Genomic DNA, 14,863 nt, shown 5'->3' with positions numbered 1-14,863 from the left:
CTGCTCTAATTGTTTAACAGTCTAGGAACTGTTATATCCAGAAATAAATTGCTCTCTTATAGGAATAGTGGAGCTGCTACATGTTTACTGAATATGCTGTCAGAAAAAAGCGTAAGCGAAACAAACGCTGTGACTGAGGGAGAGGTGTTGGGTGACATACTGCCTTCCCCATAGTGGCGGGATCGTATCCCTGGCCTGTGGTGTCACAGAATCTAAGCAGCCTCGTTTTGCAGGGTATACATACGGCATACCATTATGTTGTATGCCTTGAAAGTACACAGTGTTATATGTCAGTTGTGTCCCAATGAAACTGGGGGAAAGTCTGTGTTAATTTTTTTAAAGATTATATTTTTTTTTGAGAGAGAGTAAGCGCGCAAGCAGGGGGAGAGAGGGAGAAGCGGACTCCCCTATGGATCCCAGGACCCCAGGATCATGACACTTAAACTGACTGAGCTACCCCGGTGCCCCAATGGGGGAAAGTCTTAATATTTCAGTGAATAAGTGAATTTTCTTAACATTAGGGAGTAAGTGATTTTTAAGTAATAATTTCTGTCATTCAGTGACTATTTTTGATAATGCAATTTAGTTTTTTATAAACAACAGAAAATTAAATTATTTTCTATAAACTACTTCAGAATGAAACATACTTACATTAGTCTTTTGTAACGGATGATCTCACTTTCTGAAATGCTGCTGAGCATATTAAAAGGTTGAAGTGAATTCTACACTCTGTAGATACTAATATTTCGTATAGTCTACTGCATTTGCTGTAATGTACTACCAGAGTATACAGTTCTGTTACGTAGTTTCTGTGTGAATACACATCGTATTTGGTGATACTTCTGTTTGGGATCATGAAATGGAGATGCCTTGATTATTAATAGAGTGGTATCTGGTGTGGGAAACCTGGAAATCGATGGACGATCACTCTATTGCTGCTTTTTCATTAACTTTTCTCAGGTGAAGTATTCGTTTACATTATCAAAATTGAATTTCAGGCCTTGGATTATTTGGTTTTGGGTCCTTAAGTGCAAAGTTGTTTTTGTTTTTGAGGAGGATATACTAATTTTATGGTTAACCGTAGTGTGAATGTGTTCTTGCTTCAAGCAAGTAAATGCCAAGTGTTCTTTTGTTTTAATGGACTCAGTTCCATTCAGGATGGAACTGAGTTTTGCCTTTCTTAATTATTGAGAAATATTTTTGTTAGAATTTGAAACGTGAAATGACCTCCAAGGTTCTGTTTAATGCCATCTTTGATTGGTTTGTAGGAAATAACTTCTCAGAGAAAAAGGCATAGAATATGTGTATGGAGACAGTCTGGCAAGGTAGACATAGTGTCGTTCTATCTGGTTGATGACATTGTTCAGGTAAAGTACAGTTAAGAAAAAGCAAACATTTTGCAAATTAAGGTAATGAACAGATGAGAGGATAAGAATAAAATGCCTCTTTAGGAAATAAGATATACGCACGCTTCTACATAAATTATAAATTTCTCCCCCTAGTGCACAGTAGTATTAGCCTTATTCCAGTAGGTCAGAAATTTTTATCAGTGCTGTTCCCTTGTTAGATTCTGGCACTGAGAAACGGCTGGGGAAAATACCATAATTTTTTGTTGTTGCCGTAGAGGGGCATACCTCTTTTTATGATTTGAAGTTCTAGAAAATATGTGAAAAGTTAATTTTAATAAGAGGAAATTTTCCTCTTATTTATGCTTTCTGTCAGTCTGTGATAACTTAGAAAAGCAGCTGCTCCTTCTCGACTTTTTCTCCAGTGTTCTTGTCCATGTCCCCTTGGTTAGAGGTCTGTTAGAAGTGTGAACAACAGAGAAACCGTTTAAATTTTTACCTGGCAGTAAAAATTCTTAAAGCTGTTTTTGCTTTAATCTTGGAAAGTAAGCATTGCTTTTAAAGAACAGTTAATCACATTTAGGATTTTTTCTAAATGTCCTTTATGTTAGGAGGCACTGTGTGCATTTGCTTTTGAATGTGCTCACAGTTTAGCTGTGTGTGTTGTCATTTTCTCATTCTTAGGTCTGGTGTTTGTCTTAGAGTTTTGGTTTCAAGACAGTGGGGCGCTAGGTGAAGAGCCCGTATGCACAGCATCGAAAGCACGATCGATAAGAGCAGTATTGGTAAACTGGGCATCACCAACATTAAAAGCTGCTGTTTGTCAGACAGATGAAAAGGCAGGCCACCAACTGGAAGAATGTATTTGCACACTAAATATTTGGCAAAGGGTTGATGTAGGATATATACAGAACTCTCAAAACTCAGCAGTAAAGGAAAGCAGTCCTTTTAGAAAATGAGCAAAAGATGTGAACAGACATTCCAGGCAGCACATGAGCAAATGAAAAGATGGTCCGTGTTATAAGACATTAGGGAAATGCATGTTCAAACCACACTAAGTTGGCACTACATACCTACTAGAATAGCTAAAATTAAAAAAAAGAAAAAAAGACGCACCAAGTGCTGTCCAGTGGATGCGGAGGAACTTGGCGTTTCCTACGTTGTTGGTGGGAATGTGAAATGGTACAGCCTCTGTGCAGAACAGTTTGTAGTGTCTTGTAAGACTGAGCGTGAACTTACCTCATGACCCATCAGGTACACACTCGGGCGTTTACTTCAGAGAAATGAAACTTACGTCCTTGTAAAAACCTGTATGTGAACGGTTACAGTGGCTTTATTAGTAATAGCTAAAAGCTGGAAGACGACCCAGATCGCCCTCCGCGGCTGAATAAACTGTGGTACGTCCATAGCGTGGAGTGTACTTCTCAGCAACGCAGATAAACGCTGCTGATACGCAAAACAACTTGGGTGATCTCAGGGGCCTCACACTGAGTGGAAAAAAGCTCATCTCAAAAGGTTGCACACTGTATGATTCCATTTACATAAAATTCTTTTTATTGTGGTAAAAATACAAAATTGACCATCTCAGCTATTTTTACAGTTCAGTAGTGTTAAGTTGCATTCACATCGTTGTGGAGCAGATCTCCAGAACTTTTTTATCTTGAAAAACTGAAACTGTTTACCCATTGAACAACTGTCCCCTTCCCCTTCCCTCTTGCCCCTCGCTTGTAACCATCATTTTACTTTCTGTTTCTGTGAATTTAATAACTTTGCCTCCTGTCAGTGGAATCATGCAGCATTTGTCTTTTTCTGACTGGCTTATTCACTTGGCGTGATGTCCTAAAGGTTTGTCCATGCTGTGACCCGGGGTCCTTCCTTTTTACAGCCACATCATGTTCTGTCGTGTGTGTCTGCCTCGTGTTGTTGACCCCTTCATCCATAGGTGCACAGCTGGGTCACGTCCACCTCTTGGCTGTCGTGAAGAATGCTGCTATGAACACGGGTGTGCAAATATCTCTTCCAGATCCTGCTTTTGGTTTTTTTGGCTATAAATCCAGAAGTGGGATTGCTGGATCATATGGTAGTTCTGTTGTTGTTGTTGTTTTTTAATGAACTTTATTTTTAGAGCAGTTAGTTTCACAGCAAAATTGAGCAAACACTACAGAGATTTCTCATACACTCTCTGCCCCCACACATGCATAGTCCCCTTCCCGCCATGATCGGCACCGCCCATGGTAGTGCCTGTGTCACAGTTGATGAGCCTACGTTGAGCAGTTCTCTTTTTAATGTTTTTGAGGAACCTCCATAATTTCCCTAGTGGTAACACTATTTTACATTCCCACTGACAGTGCGCAAGGGTTCTGAGTTCTCCATGTCCTTGACGGCACTTGTTATTACCTTTCTGTGTGTGTTTGAACTGTAGCCAACCTGATGGGCGTTAGATGGTACAGGTTTGATTTGCATTTCTCTGATTCCTGACGTTGAGCAACTTTTCATGTGCTCATTGGTCCTTCGAATAATCATCTTTGGAGAAATGTCTATTCGAGTCTTTACCCATTTTTTTTTTTTAAGATTTTTTTGTATTTATTTATGTGACAGAGAGACAACCAGGGAGAGAGGGAACACAAGCAGGGGGAGTGGGAGAGGAAGAAGCAGGCTCCCAGCGGAGGAGCCCGATGTGGGACTCGATCCCGGATCGCCAGGATCACGCCCTTAGCCGAAGGCAGACGCTTAACGACTGCGCTACCCAGGCGCCCCAAGTCTTTACTCATTTTTAACCAGGTTATTTGAATTTTTGTTAAGTTGTTTGAGTTCTTTATGTACTCTGGATATGAGCCCTTTATTAGGTAGTAAATATGATTTGCAAGTATTCTCCCATTCTGTAGGTTTCCTTTTCACTCTGGATTGTGTCCTTTGGTGTACAGAAGTTTTCAGGTTTGGTGCTCCATTTGTCTGTTTTTTTGCTTTTGTGGCCTGTGCTTTTGGGTGTCATACCGAGGAAACCGTTGCCAAGCCTGTGTCGTCAGGTGTTTCTCCTGTGTTCTCTTCTGGTAGTTCTATAGTTTCAGGTCTTATGCTTAGATCTTTTATCCATTTTGAGTTAATTTTTGTACACAGTGTAAGGTAAGGGTCCAACTTCAGTCTTTTGCACATGGGTATCCAGTCTTCTCATCACCGTTTGTTGAAGAGACCGTCCTTTCCCACACTGAATGATACCTGTTTAGAGTTCTTGAAATGGCGCAATTATGGAGCTAAAGAATGGATTGCTAGTGGTTTTCAGGGATTAGGGACGATGGTGTGTGGCTGTTGGGTGGGTGGTGGTGGCATGAGGGATCTTTGTGGTAATGGGACAGTTTCGTATCTTGTAGTGGTTACACAAATCTGCAAATGTGATAAAATTGCACAGAGCTGTGGAAACACTGAGTGATGAAATCTATTTAAAGTGTATGGATTGTATCAATGCCGATTTCTTTGGTTTGATCTGTAGTGATGCAGGATGTCGGCACTGGGGAGAAACTGGGTAAACGATATAGGAGGCCTTTCTAAGTACTATTTTTTCTGTTGTCCTATAGATCAGTGCTTCAAAATAAAAAGTTTTTAAAATGTCACTTGTAGTCAAAGCATTTTTATCAATGTTTTTTCCATTTTAAACTTACTATTCATAGTTGCAAGCAACAACATGTAATTGCCACATTAACACTTTCAAGGAACAGGAAGCTGAAAGAGAAATCTAAAGTTTGAGATAGAAATTCCATCTTAATTTTAAATGACCGTTACTTAAACGTCTTGTGCTGCCATTTGGAAAATGGAAGAAAGGTTTACAAGTTGATTTATTGAGCCCTTGTGTGCAGTTGCACTGAGAAATGAAATGCTGGGGGATGCAAAGACAGTGTGGTATTCCTACCCTGAGGTTCTGTGTTTCTTAGAGGTTGATGGACATGTAAACAAAAGTTTGTGAAAGGAAGAGTGATTAATTACAGGGGGGTGGGATACAGTGAGTTCAGGAAGGCTTCCTAGGAAAAGGGCTATATCTGGATACATCAGAATCAGAATGTGGTTCTCTTAAGAGCGTTAAGTTATATGCTTTTAAGAAATCCTTTTGTTTGTCATGTAAAGAAAATAGTAATTAGAATTAACTGATACCATGGGCCAAAATTTAAAGTTGACAGATTTAGAGCAGATAGGTGTTTCTGAGAGACAACCAACCCTGTTGACAACGTCCAAGAGAAGAGTCTGAACACAACTTTCAAGGGATGGCAGCAATTTGTAATTTAAAAAAGCTTTAAAGGACCTGAGCCTGCTCACTTCACAGCTATAGAAACTTACTTAAAAGAGAGGAGGGTGGGAAGGAAGCAAATCCTTGAGTGCTTGTCACACGCTTTTCCTGATCCCAGGACTTTCCATCTGTGGTCACATTCAGTTCTCACAGCAGATCTTTGAAGTAAATGTTACCACCTTTTTCAGATAAGGAAATTGAGGTTTATATCTGGTTATTATATCTGGTATCTTCGCCAAGCTAGCCCTGATGGAGCTGGGTGGCAGGAATAGGTCTGTCTGCTGATGAAACCTGAGCCCTTCCCTGAGCAGTGGTTTCTTAAGACTCCTTCGACAATTTAATGAGTTAAAAGACTTTCTCCTGAGAAAAGTGTACACAATTTTGGGTGCAATTTCAGAGCATTCTGATCTCTTGAGTGAAGTTCATTTATATATATGTAATGCTATGTCTTACCATCATTCATTCAGCAAATTTGATAACGTGTTTTGTGTATTGTAAGGATGCCAAACGAATACAGTACTGTTCTTATGTTCCAGGAACTTGTAGAAAATCCCCTAAGAGAGCTGCCTTAAAGTATCGGAGGGGGTCAGGGAATGATTACTTCTGCCTGTCTGGTTCATGTTTGGGAGTTGGTGGCATTTGCCTTTAAAAGCATATGTAAAATTTGATGACACAGAAACAAGAAAGTATTTAACGTTGAGGAAAAAGAGCAAGCAAGACAGAAGGTTTGTACTGAAAACAATTCAGTGTGGTTGGAGCATATGATAAACTGATCTAGTGGAAAACAGTGTCTGGAAAGGCTGGTATTTGTGGAAAATTTTTAAAATGTTGGAAGTTTTATTCTATTTGAGGAGGGGAGAAGTAATGTGGTCAAAGTGCGTTAGACCAGTGCTTCTCAAATTATCTGTGATTAAAGACCGGCCGTAAGGAAAATTCTAATTCATTATGTAATGATACTAAGAAAAACAATAAAAATGAGTTATTAGAGAAATTAAATTAAAAAGATATAAATTTGAGCCCATACTTTATAACAATAGGTCATATGAAGTGACTATCAAATTGCCGTATGAGCTACTGAATCCTTGCTCTAGCTTCACGTGTTCACAGACCAGTAATGGTTTGGTGGGTTGGCACCTGTTAATGGAGCATATTTTGAGTATCACTGGTGTGGACGGTGCAGAACAACATGGAGACTACGTTGTCTCCATGAGGACGGAGATTTTTATTCCGGTGTAATTAACATACAGTGTTGTATTCGTTTCAGGCATGCAGTATAGTGATTCAACAATCCTGTACATTCCTCGGTGCTCATCAGAAGTGTGCTGTTAATCACCAGTGTCTGTTTCCTCATCCCCTCCTGAGCACACAGACTCTTGTTTTTGCCTTTTAACTGACATCACAGATGCCCAGAAGGGTGACTAAACTTAGCAGGCAACCAGTAAATAGGCACTGAGTGGATTAGAACTCCTGGATTTTTCCCCCACCCGGAGAACTTAAGGACAGGTGAACTAAGTCTTTGAAGGTAGAAAGTAAAACAAGATACTTCCATTTAGTAAACATGTAATTCCTTCTATATGCTTGGCCCTAGGGATACATGATACGATCCGACTTCCCTTTCCAGTGGGGAAGGCGAAGTTTTATAGACAAATATTGGTTAAGAATTAGAAGTAGATATTTCACCACATTAGTATAGACATTGTTGCCCTTTTTACAAATATAGCTTTGACCAAATGACTCCTGTTGGAATGCCTTCTTTGTCTCAACAGGGTTCTCATTTCTTCTCTCAAAGCAGTTTCTTTAATGGACAGTTCTATCTACTATGCCTATAGTTTTCCCAACTCTTAATAATTTATAAATTGCTACAAAAATGAAACGTCATGCCTGCCCCCTCCCTCCCAGCTTTTGGCTTTTCTCTAAACCCCCCCCCCCCCTTTTTAAATGTCTTCCAAGATTCTCTCTGGTCCTCCACCTTAGCTGCCTTAGGCTTTCTACCCAGGTGGCTGACCACATTTTCCAGAAGAGGAAACTAGGTTTAGGTTTGACTTATTCACAATAGCAAAGCCAAGACAACTAGATTTCATTAATCTCTGAGCCTGTCTTTAACAGTATTTAAATTAGATCTACATAGAGAATGTAAAAATGAGTTGATTCAATTATCCCTTTTCTACTTAAGTCTTAGGGTGTCTCTGGGGTCCCATGTTCCTTGGATTTTTTTTTTTTTACTTTTTTGAGGGTGAGTCAAATGCATTTAAAGTAAATCTTAGGTAATCAAGATATTCTAGAGGAAAATGTCATGTATATTTTAAAAGAACTTTACTAATTACAAATGAATGTGATTATTGTAGTTTTGGAAAAGATAAAACATGTGCGATAGAAATACCAGCCATCCCTTTGAAGCTTCTGTTAACATTTGATTATTTTTCTTTTTGTTTTATTTTGCCTTTTTAGTAAACTGAAATTCTGGAAGGAAGGACCTTTAGTGTTAAGAATTTTAGTGAAAAATCATACTCTTTGGAGTTGAGTTCATTGAAGTTCCTTTTATATACTTGATTCTCGTTAAGAAACCCATCCCAAGATCAAGAAGTTGTTTTTCCAAATTCATTTAGCAAGTAAATGGCAGCAATAGGTTTCAAACCCAGGTCACCTTATTACTAAGACTACCGCTTTTTAGTGTAATAGCATGTCGTATGTTAAATTCTGAAAACTTTGTGACTTTCAGAAGGCAAATGACTATTGCTCATGGCCTCACCTGATATTTTGGGTTTGTTTCTCATCTTGTGTGTTGGAGGATTCTAAAACTAAAATGTCTATTTCAAGGCTTATGTAGAGAGGGATGTTACTCTGAAACTTTCTTAATGCTCTTTTACCCTAGGTAAGTAGAGGATAATATATAGATATAGATGTTTATGTATGTTTAGCAGTGCATAGCGTGGTTTATATTGTCACCATTAGAAGTCTAGGACTTGAGGATGTGCTGACATCTTTTTTCAGACTGCTGTGAACATTGATGGTGTGGTGGTTCCCCTGGGAGATACTGTATTTTTCAGTGTCTTCTGTGGTTGTTTCCACGTCTCTCCCTCAGGATTATACCCTTGCTGCTGCTTCTACCCTTTGCATTTGCTTGGTGGAAACAGAACAAGCTGTCATCCAGTTTGGTTTATATTTAACTCTTCCAGGTGCAGCAGGGGCCTGGGTGAGAGAGCACTGTGTTTCCTGCTGCTCTCTTCGGGGTCTAAGGCATGTGGGGTGTGGCTGTTGGGGAAGCAGTACCACTGTGATTGGCTTTTTTCTTTCTTTTTTTAAACTTTTAATTTTAGAACATTTTTAGATTTATAGAAAAATTGCAGAGCTAGTACAGAGAGTTCCTGTATCCTCTGTACCCAGTTCCCCTGTTGCTGACGTCTTACATTAGTAGGGTATGTTTGTTACAGCGGATGAACCAGGACCTCCACATTATTATTAACTGAAGCCCTTCAGTTTTTCATCGATTCGCCTGCTGTCCATCTCTGTTCCAGGAGCCCGTCCAGGACACCACATTGCATCTAGCTGTCATGGCTTCCCCGTCTTCTAGGAAGTAGGCTCCAGCTGTGCGTTTTCTGGTCTCAGAGTTCTCTTGTTTTTCAGGGCTTTTACAGTTTTGAGGAATACTGGTTAGGTATATTGTAGAGTGTCCCTCAAATTGGGTTTGTCTAATGTTTTCTTCATGATTAGACTGGGGTTATGGGTTTTCAGGAAGAATGCTGCAGAGGTGAAGTGCCCTTCTCATCACATCAGACCGGGGGCGCGGGTAGCCGCACGACAGCGTTGTTTGCGTGAGCCTCGGTCACTGGGTTAAGGCAGTGTTGGTCAGGTTTCTCCACTGTAAAGTTACTTTTCCCCCTTGCCTACCCTTTTCTGTGTAAGCTGCTAAGTCCAGCCCACACTCATGTGGGAAGGAGGGTCTAGGCCCCCCGCCTCATGTCGGGGAGAATATTTACTTCACATTATTTGGAATTCTTCTCTAAGGAAGACTTGTCACTTCTCCCCGTTTGTTAATTCAGTCGTGTATTGTGTGTGTGTGTGTGTGTGTGTGTGTGTGTGTGTGTGTGTTTAAATTTCAAGTAGGCTCCACACCCAGTGTGGGGCTTGAACTCATGACCCACAGATAAAGAGTCCCAGGCTCTACCGACTGAGCCAGCCAGGCACCCCACAGACTTGTGTATTTTCTTTTCTACTTTGAGTTAAAATCTGTATTAGTCGGGTTCTCCAGAGAAGCGGAACCGATAGGATGGAGATATATGTGTGTATATATGTCTCTGTCTGTATATCATGGTGTGTGCGGCTGGCTAGTCCAAAAGCTGCAGGGGCGCCTGGAGGTCTAGGGAAGAGTTGATGTTGCAGTTCGACTCAGATGGCAGTGTGCCAGCAGAATTTCCTCATAGAGGGAGGTCAGTCTTTACAAAAAATTAAGGCCTTCAACTGACTGGATGAGGCCCATTCACATTCTGGAGGGTAATCCGCTTTACTCAAAGTTTACTCATGTAGAGCTCCTGGGTGTCTCAGTCAGTTGAGAGTCTGCCTTCGGCTCAGGTTGTGGTCCAAGGGTCCTGGGATCGAGTCCCAGTCGGGCTCCCTGCTCAGTGGGGACCTGCTTTTCCCTCTCCCTCTGCTGCTCCTCCCTGTTTGTGCCTTCTCTCTCTCTCTGTCAGATAAATAAATAAAATCTTGAAAAAAAAAGTTTACTGATTTAAATTGTGATCTTGTCTGAAAACTCCCTTCACAAAGATACCTGGAATAATGTTTGATCAAATATCTGGGGGTATCGTGGCCTGGCCAAGTTGACACATAAAATGAACTTGTTTCTTTTTTCTTTCTTTCTTTCTTTTTTTTTTTTTTTAAAGATTTTATTTATTTATTTGACAGAGAGAGAGAGACAGCCAGCGAGAGAGCAGACACAAACAGGGGGAGTGGGAGAGGGAGAAGCAGGCTCCCCACTGAGCAGGGAGCCTGATGAAGGACTGGATCCCAGGACCCTTGGATCACGCCCTGAGCCGAACGCAGACGCTTAATGACTGAGCCACTCAGGCGCCCCAGTGAACTTGTTTCTTATGTGATCTGTTTTGTTCTCACATTGTTCCAGCATTGGTCATTGAGAGTTCTCTCACGTTGCACTCATCTTTTTAATTTTTGAGCACTTCCTTTCTGATGACTCTAGAATGTATCAGACCTGTCTTGTATTTTCTCTAGCCCAGCCCAAGAATCAGCTGTTTTTCCAAGAATGTGAAATGTGGTACCTAGAAACCAAGGTCTGGGCGTTGGAAGTGCTTGTTGCTGCTGGAGGAGGTGGGCCCTCTGTGCACAGAAGCTCACCTGGCCATGTGTGTATCTGCTGCATTTCTGTAGTCCGTCTGGAGCTCTGTCGGGCCACACCTCACTTCCTCCTGGTGTTTCCGACTCAGTACCAGGGTGTCCCTTCTGGCCTTCCCTTCTTGTGTTTCTGTAACTCCCCTCTCTGACGCTGAGAAATGCAGCCCCCACCACTTACTTGAAAGCAGTTCCAGAATTGCTAACTCTGCCGTTGTGGGAAACAGGTTCACAACTCGAGTACAGCGCGCATGCACAGTTCTTGTCCTTATCTTTTCAGTTGAGAGTGAGAACATTGACTTGCGTTGTTATTTAGGTCGCTGCGTTCCCTGCCACTCCGCAGTGAGGTTCTGTCGTGCATTTGGGGTACAGTTAGAGTCACTTGTCATAGTCTTCACTCCATCCTTGTTGGTTTTTGAAATTGATTTTGCATACATCACAGTTCATTCTTTGAGATCGACATTTCCATGGGTTTGACAAGTACATGAAGTCACATATCCACCACTGCAGGACCCTAGGACTGGTTGTATTACCCAAAATTTCCCCATATGTCCCCACTGCAGTCGGTCACTCCCTGCTCCACTGAGCTTGGCAAACGCTGATCTGTTTTCTGTCCCAATAGTTTTGCCTTTTTCAGAATATCATATGCAGCTTTTAGGGTCTGGCTTTTCACTTAGCAGTGTGCATTTAAAAGTCGTCCACGTCGTTGCATGAATCAGTAGCCTACTCCTTTTTACCCCCGAGTTGCGTTCCCTTGTCACCCTTCCACTGTGTACGTTCCTTGGGACCACGGTTTGCCTGTCCAGTCCCACGTGGAAGGGTATCTCGGTGTTTCCAGTTTTTAGTGACTAGGAATGAAGCTGCTGTAAACATTTGTGTACACGTTTTTGTGTGAACGTAAATTTTCAGTTCACTTGGGTAAATACCAAGGAGTATGATTGCTGATTGTATGGTAAGAGACTATGTTTAACTTGATAAGAAACTGCCAAATTGTCCTCTAAAGTCGCTATATCCCACATTTTATTTTAAACACGTACCATCTTAATGCTTTGTTCTTAATCTTGATTTTTCACCTAATACAGTGTAGCTTTTTTTTTTTTTTTTTTTTTGAGAGGGAGACAGTTTGGGGGAGAGGGAGAGAGGGAATCTTTTTTTAAAAGATTGATTTATTTTAGAGAGAGAGCGCACTTGTGTGGGAGAGCGTGTGGTGGGGGAGGGGGAGGGCAGAAGGGGAGAGAATCCCAAGCAAACTCTGTGCCCAGGTCTCGAGCCCATGACCCTGAGATCATGACTGGAGCCGAAATCAGGAGTCGGGCACTTAACCAGCTGAGCCACCCAGGCGCCCCTAGTGTAGCTATCTTTATGTATTTGCACATAGAGAACTTATATTGTTCTGTGAAACCCACACAGTATTCCACTGTATGGTTGAAACATAATTCACTTTTTATTAAAACAATTCTTTAAATTATGAAAGTGTTGCACATTCATGACAAAAAATGTAAGTTCTACCGAACAGAATAGAATGAAAATTGTCTCTCGTTCACTCCTCCTTTCTCTGTCTCCAGAAGGGAATTTAGAGTTCATGTGCTTGGTTACCACTATAATTTATATGAAAGATGAAGATTTAATGTAGTAACACTCCTTCCCTAATTCTTACTATCTGTTTGTGGCTCTTCTGCTGATTGTCTTTATTACTGTTAATGATTTGTCAGCCTTACATACGAGTCCCTGCTATGAAAGATAAATCAGCTCACTTACCTTCAGTAATTTTTCTTCTTCCTACAGATTTTGTTAATTATATTATTTTTATATTGTCAGGGTTTATAACATTTGTATTCTGTTTTATAACTGAAATCGTCTTCTGGGCTTATCTAGTCTCAAAAAAGGAAAATCAGGAAGTAGCATTTATATGATTATGTTAATGTATTCACCGTAATACCAAATAATGTTTTTGAATCTAAAAAGGGAGGTATAAACTCTCATCAGTGAACCTTAATTAGAGGAGAATTTGTAAGTCCCCAGTCTTCTTTCCTTCTGCTTCGACTCATTTGTTTGGCCTACTCAGCCCCCATTTCTTTCCTGGCTCATGCTGTACTCATTATAGTATTTCTTACTTTTTTAAAATTTATTTTTTATTTTTTAGAGAGGGAGAGAGGCGTTGGGGGGGGGGCGTCTCAGGGAGAGCATCTTAAGCTGGCTACACTCCCAGTGCAGAGCCTGACGCGGGGCTTGATCTCACAACCCTGAGATCATGACCTGAGCTGAAATTGAGTTGGACACTCAACCGACTGAGCTCCAGGGCTGGGGGTGGGTCAGTTCTGTATTTCTCTGATGGTCTTCCTGGAGGTACTTTCTCATTCTTAGCCCTTCTGGTAATTTTGTAAGTGCCCAATTCCTCATTGGATTCCTTCTCCTTACAATACCTAATCTATTTCCTGTTTTCTGCCTTGAACTTTGACTGATAACACTTTAATTTACCATTGGGATCATTCTTAGGGCCCATAGGAGACTGTTTCTTTATGGGTCAAGTAATAATTAACATTGGAGTAGAAAAAATGAATGTGTTCTGGCCAGTGTCCTTTTTAGTGGCTCCTCCATGATCTGATACCACTTTTGAGTGAACTACATGGAAGCATTTTCTCTATAGAGAATGGGAAGACAGCCTTATGATGAAGATAGATGATCTAAGAGTGGTTTAAATAAATAACAGTGGTTCTGCCATTTAATTATAAGCTGTTTCTTTCAGTCCCTGGGTGCACTTCTTGCCAAAAGTTTAATTTGGAGAGTACAGCATAAAGTAACTGCTCAAAGCCAGGCATTCTCTGAATGCTTTATTATTTATTTTGAAGTGTTCAGGGTGGCATTTGGATTGAGCTGCCTTGACCATGTTCTCAGCTAGGTACCTGAGCCATATTATGTGAGCTAGAAGTTTGCTCATTTGTGTATCAGAAGGGAGATTATAAAATTTCTAAGGCAGATACAGTTTTCACCAGAGGTAGTCTTGTTCTTCAGGTAAATGTTTGAATGCTGACTTTAAATGCAGTTGACCATTGTACAATGTGGGGGTTAGGGGTGCCCACTCCCTGCACAGTTGAAAGTCTCTGTGTGACTTTTGACTCCCGCAAAACTTAACTAGTAATAGCCTGTTGTTAACTGGAAGCCTTACCAATAATGTAAACAGTCAATTAACACATATTTTATATGTTGTATGTATTACATACTGAATCCTGACAGCAGAGTGCGCTAAAGAAAATCATAAGAGAAAATACATTTACAGAACTGTATTTCTCCACGTCTCCAAAAAAACTTTCCAAATATATTTATTGAAGAAAATCCACCTGTAAGTGGACCTGTGCAGTTCAAACCCGTGTTGTTTAAGGTTTAGCAGTGCTGTCGGGCTTGGGAGACCCTGGAGAAATTGCGTCTTGTAGGAAGTTATGTCTGCTGAGCAGGGAAGATAGTCACATTTGTAATTGCCATAAAATGCGAAGATCACACAGCAGGAGGGGTTGGGGAGAACATCACATGGGAGTGATAGCTAAGGGAAGACTGAAGAATGATTGATAGGAATTAGCCAGACCTTTGAAGACGGTCAGGACAAGTGAGAAGCCTGACGAGTCTGGTGATGGCTGGTTTCCCAGAATAGAATGTTAGTTCAGCTTTGAACTAGAAGAGGTCCTGAGTGGTTGGGGGCGATGGTGGCAGTCTGGGAAGAGTGTTAAGCCTTTGTAAGTGACCACTGAGAGGAGTCTGCTCTCCACTGGGGTTCCTCTCCGTTGTCCCCGTGGAGTAGAAGTAACTGCACTCTAGGTACTGAGCCGGTGCGCACAGAGACCGGCTGCTGCCAGTCAGCTCTGCCTGCACTGACCGGAGGCTCTGCGGTCCACCCCTGCTTCTG

General features: G+C 41.1%; 1 protein-coding gene and 1 pseudogene across 1 annotated transcript in view; both read left to right on the top strand.

Moving 5' to 3' along the window:
• UBE2G1 (ubiquitin conjugating enzyme E2 G1) overlaps window positions 1–14,863 on the top strand; it is a 97,465-nt gene that overhangs the window by 5,527 nt on the left and 77,075 nt on the right. The window lies entirely within an intron of this gene.
• The window catches only part of LOC148109005 (large ribosomal subunit protein eL19 pseudogene), a 28,232-nt pseudogene continuing 26,628 nt past the window's right edge, over window positions 13,260–14,863 (top strand).

The sequence above is a fragment of the Ursus americanus genome, chromosome 14, assembly GCF_024610735.1.
Source record: "Ursus americanus isolate L20-20 chromosome 14, mUrsAme1.1.p, whole genome shotgun sequence".
Lineage (NCBI taxonomy): Eukaryota > Metazoa > Chordata > Mammalia > Carnivora > Ursidae > Ursus > Ursus americanus.
This window is presented reverse-complemented; position numbering and strand designations above follow the sequence as displayed.